We start from the raw sequence: 15,344 nt of genomic DNA, 5'->3' as shown, positions 1-15,344 counted from the left end.
TCCTGATAAGCAATTTATTTGTATGCACAACAGGAGTGAATTCAGCTCACAGCGCATCTGGTACTCTCTGATGGTTAGACCCTGTTGTGCAGCCTCCTACAGCCCCTGTAGTGACCCATGCCCACAGGCCCAAACTGGGACTCAGCAGATAAACAAATTAAAAATCACTCAAACATTTAGTTGTGATCTTATTTAAATTAGATTTTTCTAATCCATTCAGAAACAGTGTTGAATACACTGTGGAGAAGCCAAATCATTTTATGCGTTTAGACCATGATGCGATTAAGGCTTCATTATGACACGCTTTAATGGGACAGCATCATGTGTCTGAGGAGATCACCTTATTAAGGTGCAGTTTGCTGAGCTTCCTGGAGGTTTGCTACAGTTAGAAATCGAGAATGAGGGCCAGCAGAAGAACCCAGTCAGATTAATTCCATTTTTCTATGAATGTCTATCATTAAAAAGCTGTAATGTTGCAAATGGTTAATGTTTCTGTACAGGGGCTGGGAGCAGTCAGCGCCAGCACTGGGAGAGGCTACAACCTGTTTACCTCCAGACTTAAACTAAACCTAATAATACATTCCACACCTTGCTAACCTCTCCTAGTCATAGAATCGCTCCATGAGAACAGACCAAGATCCACAGAGTTCACTTCCTACCATTCAACAGTCACATGATACAATGATAATAGAATTATTGATTAATCACAGAGATCAAACTCTATCAATTGGACATGGTCTAGGAAAACCCCCAATGTAGAAGCAGAGCACCACTTACTCTTCCACATTACCCTCCCCAATGTCTCAGATGACTCACATTCCAATAACCAGAATGTTATTCTCTGAATGTGAATGAATCAGCACCCTGCTTTAACCACAGAACCCTAGGGTTCTGCTGCATAGATTGACCGCTCACTCACGGACAGAATCACTGGGCAGAATTGCACTAAGTGCGGAAGCAGGCATGAAAAAGAAAAGCTTTACCCGCAGGCAGCAAGGGCAGGCTTTTGCGCAGTTTCATCTGCTTCCCGCCTCATTAATGACGCAGCCACAGGGAACACACCATCTCGCTGACAGACGGCCTCTGAATCACCCGCCAAGCCGTTACCTCACTCTGGGTGCCATATCTAAACCACAGCCTCACACGCAGTTCTCAATGCCCGCAGCCCAGGACTGCCCCAGTGAAGACATGGCCCTGAAAGCCAGGAAGAGTTCAGTGACCGTCACTGGACTGTCATTTGGAGGCCTGCCATGATGTCCTCCACCCCTGCTCTGTCTGCAGGAGGTCCAACCAGCTCACCACTCCAGCTTGGTAGGCAGTGGCAGTGGTGGTCAGTGCCAACGCTGCACAGAAGAGGTCGGCCATCCAATGCAGAAAGATGATGAATGATCTCATCCATACAACCATCTCATCACTCTAACCTCACACGCTCACAGCCCATCACACATTCACTGGCATCTCACTCACTGCCAGGGACATCACCACCCATTCTCACACACACTCTCACATCTCCATCCAGCCCCATCTCCTCTGGAGACTGCCTCCTCAGGACTCACCATCTTGAGGCCACTTGCAAAGATCAACATGTACCTCCACACACACCATGGGATAATCCCCCTTCCCCAGTCCAGCCCTAGCCCTGCAGCCGCTTCCCTTGCCTGAGGCTACTTCAACCCTTCCCCAAGCAAGCCCCAGCCCTGCAGCCATTGAAAAGCCTCCACCCACCTTATGGCTGGTCTGGTAGGTAGAGACCTGCCCATGAACCAACACTAAATATGATGTTTCCTGCAAAGCCTGGCGCTGATGACTGCGAGTACTGTCCAAAGCAAGGCAGGCAAACAAACCTCAAAATCCCATGCAAAGCGTAGCTCACCAGGTGCACGTCACTTATGTACAGGTGTGAAACACATCAGGTATGCCCGCATGAACTGTGCGGGGATGATTCAAGTGAGCAGGGCTTACAGTGAGATGAGAAGGTATTGAAATTAGGTTCCCGATGTGCAGTGGTGGGGAATGCAGCTCGCCATTGACGGCCAGAGCGGACAAACGCAAATCAGTTTCACGACTTTTGGCCTCCCCGCTATATTGTCAGCTCACGCTGCCAATCACACCCGAAACCAATGGGAGCAGAAAATTCTAGCTGTTGTTTCCATAGTTCCTTTTAAATGTACCCATTTAACCCCCTCTGAAAGCCCCATGTACACTCTCCCCTATCACTGACTCTACCCACCCATTTAATCCCCTCCCACAGCCCCATGTACACTCTCCCCTGTCACTGACTCTACCCACCCATTTAATCCCCTCCCACAGCCCCATGTACACTCTCCCCTATCACTGACTCTACCCACCCATTTAACCCCCTCCCACAGCCCCATGTACACCCTCCCCTATCACTGACTCTACCCACCCATTTAATCCCCTCCCACAGCCTCTCTGTTAACACTCTCTGCTAACCTGAAGGGAAAGTCCCAAAAAGACTTGTGAAAATCTCCAGACCATCATCCACCTTCATATCTGCACTGTTGGCCCTGCTGGCCTCCTCCAGTGGTCAGGTTCACTCCAAAATCACAGCTCCACAGAGCACATGCTGAGCATTCCTGATTTCTGGAATAGCGATGGATACAGGCAGGATAAGCAGCACTCCTGGTAGCATCAGTGAGACCAAGCCAGCTGACATCACCTGATGTTTTATTTGCCAGTGCTGTCTCCTCCCCATTCTCTCTATCTCTCCTCCATGACTATTGACAGTGCAATATGGTCCAGAACTAAGAGAGGAAATCAATTGCTTCCTGTTAGTTTAGGAATACCTTTCTCAGCACTGAATCTGTGGTCAGCTTGTCTGATGAGCAACTTTTGTTTCCTTGCAAATGTGTCAGGACCCAAAACAATCAATAATCCATAAGTAATATCCACAATTATAAAGCTGAAAAGGATCTTGTAGTCTCGCTGTGTGGAAATTGATGTAGTTTGTGTGTCTCGCTGTGTGGAAATTGATGATTAAGGATATCTCTGTCTATTTTTTTCATTATTCTTGGGAATGTGAGCATTACGAGTAAGACCAGCATTTGTTGCTGATCTCTCATTGCCGTTGAGCTGATTGGCTGATCTCTCATTGCTGTTGAGCTGATTGGCTGATCTCTCATTGCCGTTGAGCTGATTGGCTGATCTCTCATTGCCGTTGAGCTGATTGGCTGATCTCTCATTGCCATTGAGCTGATTGGCTGATCTCTCATTGTCGTTGAGCTGATTGGCTGATCTCTCATTGCCGTTGAGCTGAGTAGCTGATCTCTCATTGCCGCTGAGCTGAGTGGCTCGCTAGACCAATTTCACAGGGCATTTAAGAATCAACCACATTGCTGTGGGCCTGGAGTCACGTGTAGGCCAGACCAGATAAGGACAGCAGATTCCCTTCCCCAAAGGACATGAGTGAACCAGACGGGTTTTTATGACAACTGATGATAGTTTCATTGTCACCGTTACTGAGACTAGCTTTATATTCCTGATTCAAAAACAAAAATACCTGGAAAAACTCAGCAGGTCTGACAGCATCTGCGGAGAGGAACACAGTTAACATTTCGAGTCCGCATGACTCTTCATCAGAACTGAGGAAAAATAGAAAAGAGATGAAATATAAGCTGATTTAAGGAGAGGTGGGACAGGTAGAGCTGGATAGAGGACCAGTGATAGGTGGAGATAGCCAAAAGATGTCATAGACAAAAGGACAAAGAGGTGTTGATTGTTTTGTTAATTAAATTTAAATTCCATCATCTGCCATGGTAGGATTTGAATCCGTGTCCCCAGAGCATTAGCTTGGGTCTCTTGATTATGAGTCCTCCTACATCACAGTCTCCCCTCAAGGGATCACTGCAAATAAGATTGAGAGATTCATTAGCAAAAGATTGAAATGATGAGAATAGGAGGTTTTGACTAGGAGCAGTTCATCAACTCTGTGACTCTGTGTGAAGGTCCATTGCCCAGTGTGGCTGTGGTAGAGCACTTGTTCGAGTTGCAGTCTCTGCTGATCTCAGCCAGAGCAGCCGTATGGTCTGTATATTGCCCTCAATTTCTTTAGAGCAGCGAAAGAACAACTGGAGTCACCCTGATTGGTATCCAGTGACACTGCTGTACAGAGCATGCTGTGTGAGGGCAGGACTGGGTTTGGACATGATGCTATCCCGGGATTAAATATCACTTGTTGAATCAAACCCATGAGAAAAAGGTGTGGTGAACGCTATCACTCATGGATCCATAGCTGACATACACAGGTACATCATTTACTGGGAAGCCCCCTGTGACATCCTGAGGTTATGAAAGGTGCTATAGAAATGCAGTTGTCTTTTTTGTCATTTGCATCCTCTTTTAATAAAGATTTCTAGTCCTGAGCCCAGACACTCACAGTCAGTAAACTCTCGCCTGAAACTTACTGCTACCAGAGGTCCAATTAACTTCTCAGCTTAATTCAAAGTCAACTCAAATTTAGTGTGAATTCAGACAAAAAGTTGAGTCTACAGGGAGGCTAGGGTAATTAAAAAGAGACTTTCAGGACTCTTTAGAACCCAGAATGTCAGAGCTCCATTAAACACCCTGCAGCTTTGTTAATTTAAAAGAAATTAAATGCAGAGGGAAAAGAACTTACTGCATATTGCATTGGTTGCTAGGGAGACGGTCCATGTGTGTACTATAGGGAGGTCTTTGCAAAACATTCCATAATCCCAATATCTGACTCATGTGGGAGAGAGAGTGTCTGCCAACTTCAGCAAAATATTAAAAAGGCACAGGGTGAGATGAGACTGGAAATGGAGTTCAGAGGCTGGGTCCTCTTGTCTCCATCATCTCTAATTAAATTTCATCGATGATATGAATAACTATTGTCTGCTTATCAAAAGCATCAGGAGTAATTGGAAGCAAGGACTTATTTTTATTCTTTCACGAGATGGCGTCTTTGCTGGTTAGGCCATCATTTTTATTGTTCATCCTTAGTTGCCCTTGAGAAGGTGGTGGTGAGCTGCCTTCTTGAACTGCTGCAGTCCATGTGGTGTAAGTAGACCCATAGTGCCATTAGGAAAGGAGTTCCAGGATTTTGACCCAGTGACAGTGAGGGAACAGCGATATATTTCCAAGTCAGGATGGTGAGTGGCTTGGAGGGGAACTTACAGGTCGTGGTATTCCCATGAATCTGCTGCCCTTGTCCTTCTAGGTGGTAGCAGCTGTGGGTTTAGAAGGTACGATCAAAGGAGCCTTGGTGAGTTCCTGCAGTGCATCTATATAGTACACACTGCGGCTGCTGTGTGTCGTTGGTGGGGTGGGGTGGGGGGGTGGTGGGGGTTGTGTGGAAGTTTAAGGTGGTGGATGAGGTCCAATTAAGGAGGCTGCTTTGTCCTAGATAGTGTTGAGCTTCTTGAGTGTTGTTGGAGCTGCACTCATCCAGGCAAGTGGAGAGTATCTCATCATACTCCTGACTTGTGCCTTGTGGGTGGACAGGCTTTGGGGAGTCAGGAGGTGAGTAACTCTCCACAGAATTTCCAAACTCTGGCCTGTACTTGTAGTCACAGTATCTATATGGCTGATCCAGTTCGGTTTCTGGTCAATGGTAACCCTCAGGATGTTGATTGTGGGGGAATATGTGATGGTAATGTCATTGATTGTCAAGGGGAGATGATTGGATTCTCTCTTGTTGGAGATGGTCATTGCCTGACACTTGTCTGGCATGATTTTTACTTGTCAGTTATCATCCCAAGCCTGAATGTTGTCCAGGTCTTGCTGTTTATGGGCACGGACTCTTCAGTATCTGAGGAGTCACGAGTGGTGCTGAACATTGTGCAATCATCAACAAACGTCCCCACTTCTGACCTTATGATTGAGGAAAGGTCATTGATGAAATAGCTGAAGATGTTTGGGCCGAGGATACTAACCTGAGGAACTCCTGCAGCGGTATCCCAGGACTGAGATGACTGACCTCCAACAATCACAACCATTTTTCTTTGTGCTAGGTATGACTCCAACCAGTGGAGAGTTATCCCCCAATTCTGATTGGCTCCAGTTTTGCTAGGGCTCCTTGATGCCACACTCAGTCAAATGCTGCCTTAATGTCAAGGGCAGTCACTCTCACCTCACCTCTTGAGTTCAGCACATTTGTCCATGTTTGAACTAACACTGCAATGAGGTCTGGAGCTGAGCAGCCCTGGGAGAATCCAAATTGAGCGTCATCGAGCAGGTTATTTCTGAGTAAATGCCGCTTGATAGCACTGTAGATGAGACCTTCCATCATGAGCATGTACCCACATGCCCGTTTAATCCCCTCCCACAGCCCAGTTCTGTCAGAAATACTCCATGATCTGCAAAGCTTAAGGAACAAGACTGAGGACATTCACCCAAGCTATTCTCCACCCTCCCAACACTCTGCCCCTCTCACCAGGGGGAGAGGAACATTTGATCATCTCAGTTTTGATCTGTCTTGATCTGTGACATTGAGAGTGGCATCACCTGTGATTAACATTTTGACTTAAGGCTCAGCTTTTCTTGCAAAATTTGTCAAAGGTCAGCTAGCAATATTTCCCACAGTACAGACCATTTTCTCCTGCTAATCCAATCATTCCTTGACAACAATTGCCACTGAAAACAAATTCAACCATAATATTGAGTTGATTTAGTTTTTTTACCAAGGTTTCCTGGATAGAGATGGGCACCTTAACACTGGTTCATCTTCAGCCCCCCAGTCTCCCGGTTCAAGGTTAACGTTATCTGATTTCTCTCCCCTCAGAACATGTAGCTTCATCCTGTTACGGATTGCAGAAACTGAGATGAACTACCACTGCCAAGTTAGCTTCATTGTGGCAAATTGAGCTTTAATCCAACCTTAATGTGATTAATTAAAACAAGTTGAGTGCATACAAAATGTGTGTTAATGTATGAAGTAAAACTTCAACATCATTTATTGAATGTTTAGCAAAATAATTACAATACAAGGAGCAGGAATAGATTACCGAGAAGTTTCGCTTCCAACAATAGGTTCAATGTAAAAATGGAAAAGAACTCTACTCTGTCCAATTGTAATTCTTTCCAATAATCTGATTGACTGCCTCAGGTAGTTACATCGATATGTCAGAAAGGGGAGATTTTAGCCAGATTAAGGAAACTGAAATGCTTTTGAACGTTTGTCATAGTGTCCATATCAAGCACGGGGTTAGATACAGAGTAAAGCTCCCTCTACACTGTCCCCATCAAACACTCCCAGGACAGGTACAGCACGGGGTTAGATATAGAGTAAAGCTCCCTCTACACTGTCCCCATCAAACACTCCCAGGACAGGTACAGCACGGGGTTAGATACAGAGTAAAGCTCCCTCCCCACTGTCCCCATCAAACACTCCCAGGGCAGGTACAGCACGGGGTTAGATACAGAGTAAATCTCTCTCTACACTGTCCCCATCAAACACTCCCAGGGCAGGTACAGCACGGGGTTAGATACAGAGTAAAGCTCCCTCCACACTGTTCAGTCAAGTACTCCCATTTATATTAAAAGTTCACTGACTAGCCTCGGAGCAAATACCTGGTGAATCAGCAAAGATGTTGCCTAGTGAGTGGGGCCCGAGTACAGTATGGAGTCTGTGCTTGATGTATTAATGATGGAGAGTTGGAGACCTGTTGTTCTCACTGTACATGCCATTATTTGAGTGCATGACATTGAACAGGTGAGATCTTGTAAGTGATGTTTATATTTGCATCTTGTGTTGAGGTACTGATCCATTCATTGAGAAACCCCTTGCTGAATGGCTTGTGCTGTGTCATGAGCTCACAATAGCATCATTGTTGAGATAGCAGTTGTCCCTTTGTCTGCACCGGATCATCTACTCATCATTCCTGGAATGTGCGTGTGAAGATGGTGGTAAAGGACAAGTTGACTTCTGCAGTTCAATATCCTGAAGGTACCTCTGTGATGGTCCCACACCCTCCAATTCGATGGCTTGCTGACCCTCACAGCCTCATTGTGGGCTGAACACCTGGTTTGAGCCAGTGTGTGTGGGACCCGTACCCCAATGAAAGTCAGTGTGTGTGGAAACTGTACCCCAGTGAGAGTCAGTGTGTGTGGAACCTGCACCCCAGTGAGAGTCAGTGTGTGTGGGACCCGTACCCCAGTGAGAGTCAGTGTGTGTGGAACCTGCACCCCAGTGAGAGTCAGTGTGTGTGGGACCCGTACCCCAGTGAGAGTCAGTGTGTGTGGGACCCGTACCCCAGTGAGAGTCAGTGTGTGTGGGACCCGTACCCCAATGAAAGTCAGTGTGTGTGGAAACTGTACCCCAGTGAGAGTCAGTGTGTGTGGGACCTGTACCCCAGTGAGCGTCAGTGTGTGTGGGACCCGTACCCCAGTGAGAGTCAGTGTGTGTGGAAACTGTACCCCAATGAAAGTCAGTGTGTGTGGAAACTGTACCCCAGTGAGAGTCAGTATATGTAGAAACTGTAACCCTGTGAGAGTCAGTATATGTGGAACCCATACCCCAGTGACATTCAGTGTGTGAGGAACCCACAGCCAAGTGAGAGTCCGTTTGTGTGGAACCCATAACCAGTGAAAGTTAGTGTGTGGAACCTGTACCCCAGTGAGAGTCAGTGTGTGTGGAACCTGCACCCCAGTGAGAGTCAGTGTGTGTGGAACCTGCACCCCAGTGAGAGTCAGTGTGTGTGGAACCTGTACCCCAGTGAGAGTCAGTGTGTGTGGTACCTATACCCCAGTGAGAGTCAGTGTGTGTGGAACCCGTACTCCAGTGAGAGTCAGTGTGTGTGGAACCTGTACCCCAGTGAGAGTCAGTGTGTGTGGAACCCATACCCCAGTGAGAGTCAGAGTGTGTGGTACCTATACCCCAGTGAGAGTCAGACTGTGTGGAACCCGTACCCCAGTGAGAGTCAGTGTGTGTGGTACCTATACCCCAGTGAGAGTCAGACTGTGTGGAACCCGTACTCCAGTGAGAGTCAGTGTGTGTGGAATCCATACCCCAGTGAGAGTCATTGTATAGAACCTGTACCCCAGTGAGGGTCAGTGTGTGTGGAACCTCTACCCCAGTGAGAGTCAGCGTGCATGGGACTCGTACCCCAGTGAGAGTCTGTGTGGAACCCACACCCCAGTGAGAGTCAGTGTGTGTGGGACTCGTATCCCAGTGAGAGTCAGTGTGCATGAGACTCGTATCCCAGTGAGAGTCAGTGTGCATGAGACTCGTATCCCAGTGAGAGTCAGTGTGTGTGGAACCCATACCCCAGTGACAGTCAGAGTGTGTGGAGCCCTGTACCCCAGTGAGAGTCAGTGTGTGGAACCCGTACCCCAGTGAGAGTCAGTGTGTGTGGAACCAGTACCCCAGTGAGAATCAGTGTGTGTGGGACCCGTACACCAGTGAGAGTCAGTGTGTGTGGGACCCGTACCCCAGTAAGATTCAGTTTGTGTGGGACCCGTACCCCAGTAAGATTCAGTGTGTGTGAGACCCACATCCCAGTAAGATTCAGTTTGTGTGGGACCTGTACTCCATTGTGGATGAATGCTGTCAGTAGGGGAGGGGTTTTTTAAGGGGAAAACAGAGCGAAGCTTGGTGAGTTTGTGAAAATGTGTAAACCCAATTTCTTAAAATTCCAGATTTAGAATTTTACCCACTGACTCCCCAAAGATATAAATCTGCTTTTATGTTTAATAATTTTAAATTAAAATGCCCTTTTCAGTTTGAAATATGATTGAACAAAGTTTACAAATTTGTCATGTCTTTTTAATCTAGTAAATCCTATTTATAAAATAACACAGTCCAATTGCTGAAATATGTTTAGACAAGTTGAAGCAAATGGTAATCAATCTGTACAGGACTCTGATCAGAATCTTGAACAGTGTCCAGTTCTTGGTCACTGTGAACCCACAGAGAGGTGAGGTGCTTGTAATCATGAGGTGCAGTCCCAGCGTCACTGTTTTGAGGAAAGACCAGAACAAAGGGTTGAGTTTTCACTTTTTCACACTGATCGGGAAGTAGTTGACCTCTACCTGCCTCAATTTCCTACATTGTGAAATCACCCCACATCCTCCTCATCTCGAAAATATCACTCAGATTTACCCAGTCCCTTCATCCCAGCTAGCAGTCTGACACACACTTACTGGGCTTTCTCCAACGCCTCCCTGAAGTATACAAAACTAAACACAATCGTCCAGATGAGACTTGCCCAGTTCTCTGTATAATCTGTCTTGGGTTTGTAGTCTGTGCTGTTGTGATAAAGCCCAGCATTTCATCAGCCTTTCTGATCTTTGTTTTATCTGGGAGCTGGCTTTTGCAGTTGTTTGTACCTGGAGCCTTAAATACCTTTGCTTTACTCCCTTCTCCATGTACTTATCTTGTTTAATTTGTACTCCTATCTACAAGTTTTCCTTCCAAAATGACTTACACTTTGTTATGTGAAACTGTGTCCACTCAACAACAACAACTTACATTTATATACCACCTTTAACATGGTAAACCTCCCAAGATGCTTCCCTAGAGTATAATCAGACAAAATGTTAACATCAAACCAGAGAAGCCACATTAGGACAAGTGGCCAAAGGCTTGTTTACAGAGGTAGGTTTTAAAGAGTATTTTAAAGGATTAGAGACATGGAGAGATTTAGGGAGAGAATTCTGGAGTTCAGCAGCTGAAGGCACATCTGCCATTGGTAAAGTGATTAAAGTCAGGAATGTGCAAGGGGCCAGAAATAGAGCCAAGATCTGGGCGACCTAGAGGAGGTTACTGATATGGAGAAGGACGAGGGCATGGAAAGATTTGAACACAAAGTTGAGAATGTTAAGGCATCAGTTAGGATATGGACCACAGAGCCTAACCTTTGTCCTTTTGCAATTTTCTGATTTCTGCTTTGCATTTCATAATACCTCAGCATGCCATGTGGAAACTAGAATCAACTCCCTTCCTTTCTCAAATCCCAGGCTTTTCTATGTAGAATGAAAATCTGGATTCCCAGCACAGATTCCTGGGAAAACCACATTTCCAAGAATTATCCTTTCATAAAAACACAAGAATTAGGAGCAGGAGTAGGCCATTCAGTCCCTTCAGCCTGCTCTCCCATTCGATAAGATCGTGACTGATCTCATTGTGGTCTCAATTCCACCTTGCTGAGTACCCCCACATAACCCTCGACTCTCTTATCTATCAGAAATCTGTCTAACTCGGCCTTGAATCTATACAATGACCCAGCCTCCACTACTCTCGGGTAGAGAATTCCAAAGATTAACAACCCTCTGAGGGTAGAAATTGCTCCTTTTTTACAATTCAATCACGGGATGTGGGCTTCGCTGGCTGGGCCCAGTATTTATTGCCCATCCCTAGTTGCCCTTGAGAAGGCGGTGGTGAGGTGTCTTCTTGCGCTCATCTCAGTATTAAATGGGAGACCTCTTATTTTTAAACTGCGCTCCCTAGATTCCCCCCATGACCTCCTAACCAATTTCCTATCCATGTAATGAGGTTGCTTTCATGTGCTTTAGTTTAGTGAGCAATCTCTGGAGCCTGATCAAATGTCTGCTGAAAACCCATGTATGTAACAACATTGGTCTTCCTCTATCCACCAACTTGGTGATCCTGTCAGAGACCTCCATTAAGTTAGTTAAACATGGCCTTCCTCTCACAAAACAATTGACTTACTCTAACCTGATTGTACTTTTACAAGTGCTTTCTGACAATTTTGCTTGATAATAGATTCCGGAAGTTTACTCACTGCTCAGGAGCCTGTAGTTACTTGGTGTGGGTCACTGCTCCCTCTCCCTCTGTCTCCAGGCTTCTGCTGCTATTTCTGTCGACTCATGGGAGTCCATCGCTTGTGACTGTCTAAAACGGAGAAGGCTCATTCGGGAAGACACTGAACACATTGACAGTCTTCATCGGGAATGTGCAGAGGTGAAGTCGGAGGGAACGCATCACGCTCCAAATAGCCCATCTACCCAACCTACCCAACGTGTGATGGAGTCTGCAGATCGCACACTGGACTTAGCAGCCATTGCAGAACCCATCGAATTGGAGTGGAAGCAAGTCATTCTTGATCCAGAGGGAGTGCTTAAGAGCGTATAACACTCACATCTCTGCAACAGACTGCTCTCTCTAACACTCCATTCCCCATCACAAATCCATTTTTCTTGATTCTTCTAATATTCCAAGATTCGGATCATTTACACAAATTATTTTCACTTCAATATCACTCTTGTTACAGTTTCTGCCTATACCAATGGCTATAATTTGCACCCCCTCTCCAGACCACTGCTGGTGTCTTTTTCTGCTGCAGAGACTGAAACCAATGATTCACTTCAATCCATTCAGTGAGAGTGAATGGGAAGGAATTTGGTTAATTGGAATTGTGTACACTGGGAGTGAATGGGAAGGGATTTGCTCCATTGGGATTCTGTACACTGGGAGTGAATGGGGTACAGGTTAAATGACACATCCTTCATGAGTCCTTCACAAACATACAGTCCACTTCTCTTTTCAGACACCTCCATCTCCATAAAACCCCCATTTCTCCAAATCTCTCCATCTGTAACACTCTTTCTGTAACACTTTCTTCTCTGTACCACTCTCCTCTCTGTAGCTCTCTGCTGTCTAACCCTCCTCCCTGCAACACTCCCCTCTCTGTAACACTGTCCTCCCTGTAACATTTTCCTCTCTGTAACATTCTCCTCTCTAACTCTTCACCCTATAACACTCCTCACCCTGTAACATTCTCCTCTCTGTGACTCGCCTCCCTGTAACATTCTCCTCTCTGTAACTTTCTTCTGTCACACTCCACTCCCTGTAATACTCTCCTCTTTGTAACACTCTCCTCCCTGTAACATTCTCTCTGTAATTCTCCTCCCTGTAACACTCCCCTCTGTAATTCTCCTCCCTGAAACACTCTCCTCTCTGTAACACTCTCCTCTCTGTAACACTCTATATATAGCAGCCATTTTCCAACATCCTCTTCTCTAGCGCTCAGCTTTTGTGAGGCTCCCAGTGACACTTCTTACTCTATTGCTATGGCAACTGATCCATTTTCTATGTCACTGAATTACATTGTAATTGTCACAGATGCCAGAGGGCAAATGCAGCTAAGGATTACACAGAATGTCACCAGTATGTTCCTGTGTGAAACTGTATACATTCATACAGCAAACTGTCCATTTATATCTGGACACTCAGTGGTTTCAATTCTCAGTCAGTCTGTTGTTGAATGATGGGATCAGGGCGAGTTCCAATGTACATTCTCAATATAGTTCAATCAATTCAGGTGGAATATTACTGAGGTTGATCTGATACGTGGGTCATTCATTCTTTACAAGGTGTTACTTTTATGGCCTGGCCTTCGTATCCATATTTCAGTACATACCTGTTCAACTGGTTTGCTGCCAGTCATCCTCATTAAAGCATCAGCCCCTGGTGCAGGTGAGAAACTGGTGTCAGTGTGTTGGACCAAATCCTGTCACCCCCACTGTGGCCTGTAGTCACCTCATCCATCACTGTATCTCTGTGAGATCGCACTGAGGCAGAAGAGAGGTTAATTGGAGGCAGATGGGGGGGTGGAAAATTGCCCCCTTTGAACCTGTGTGCACTGTAACCACACAGGATTTGACACTGAGCCACTTGTGAGCTGTACAATTCCTGCCCCAGCCCCCTGCGTTGAGTGTGTTGGTTTATTCGTGCACCAAATTGTAGTTTCCAATTTATCCCATCTGTACAGCCCACTCAACAGAAGCCTTGTCAATAGCTCAGTCCACCCATTCATTACTTTGTGTCTCTTCCATATACTGGCAAAATATTGATCTGCACTGTCATTTGCTATCACACCCCCTTGTTAACCAGAGTAGGAAATGTCCTGCAGTATATGAAGTGAGTGTGTCACTGCACTGATATTTGCAGTTCATCCACTGAAGGTGCTTGTTAATCACAGAGCAGGGAATGGACATTAAGCATCAAGGTGGAGAGCACTGTTCTGAGTCTAGCTAGCTGCTGCCAATCCCAGAATAGTGTCAGTTGAGGTTAGCCAGCATTAGGGAGTGTATCTGTGCCTTGCTTAGTTCCAATGGCTCTATTTAGCACCGTATTAGATACAGAGGCAGCTCCCACCCTTCATCGCATGATCTTTGCTCCAAATTGGAAAATGGCCACTGGGTGAGCAACTGACACATGGTTCATTTTCAATGCTGTCACTGAGCCAAATCAGCCAAATTCTTGAAAGAATCACAGTTTAACTGTAAAACGCTCCCTGCAAAATTGAAGAAAATGTCTCCTCCCATTGTCTTTACAGTTGACCCCCTCCCAAAGAGCTCAGTCAGTTAATTGAATGCTCAGTGTGAGTGAGACACACAATCCAGGAATCCATCGGCCCGCTTCACGCTCATCTCAGCCACAGTGACAGAATTTGCCTCTTGCTAAAGAATCCATTCCAGCTCCCTTATCCTCACAGCTATGCAGTCATTCCTGCTGTGAAATGTTTGTGTACTGACCAGATTGGATTCTGATGTGATGCTCTTTGTAGTGGAATAGGGATTCAATTTCTGGGCTCGCTTAGACAAGTACCTGAGTGGTGTCAGAACAGTCTCCTAGCAACAGTCTCACCTTCATTTACAGTGTGAAGAAAGGAATGACAGAGCAACATCTGGGAAAATGAAGGAGAATTTGTGCAGTAGAATTTTCTCCAGGAGTGTGAAGCTTGAGAGTGTAAATTTAATTTGAAATGGATGGACAGCAGTAAATATCAGCTCAGTTTGAGAATGTGTCTTTTTGTTCTTAAATGAGCAGGAGTTTGAAAACTTCACAATTGCAGAATTGGCAACGCTTTCCATTTTGTAGCCGCTTTATTCGAGGCCCCAATTTCTCATCGTCTCACAAAACCACAGAATTATTATAGTGCAGGAGGAGGCCATTCGACCCATCATGTCTATACCAGCTCTCCAAATGAATATTCCACTTAGTGGCATTCTCCCGCTTTCTCCCCGTAACCCTGCACATTCTCCTTTTCAGATAACAGTCCAATTCCCTTTTAGATGCTCCGTTGAACCTGACTCCGCCGCACACTCAGGCAGAGTGTTCCAGCCCTTAACCACTGACTGTGTTAAAAAGATTTTTCTCATATCACTTTTATTTCCTTTACCGATTAATTTAACTCTGTGTTCTCTCGTTCTCAATCCTTTTAGGAGTGGGAACAGTTTGTCCCTATCTACTCTGTCCAGCCTCCTCATGATTTTGAACATCTCTATCAAATCTCCTGTCAAGCGTGTTTCTTCTCTTTCTCCAATTTATCTGCGTAACTGAAGTTTCTCATCCCTGGAACCATTCTCATGAATCTTTTCTGCGCCCTCTCCAGTGCCTTTTC

Source organism: Carcharodon carcharias, chromosome 32 (genome assembly GCF_017639515.1).
Source record: "Carcharodon carcharias isolate sCarCar2 chromosome 32, sCarCar2.pri, whole genome shotgun sequence".
Taxonomy (NCBI): Eukaryota; Metazoa; Chordata; class Chondrichthyes; order Lamniformes; family Lamnidae; genus Carcharodon; species Carcharodon carcharias.
The sequence above is the reverse complement of the archived record's forward strand: the minus strand, read 5'-3'. Positions refer to the sequence as shown.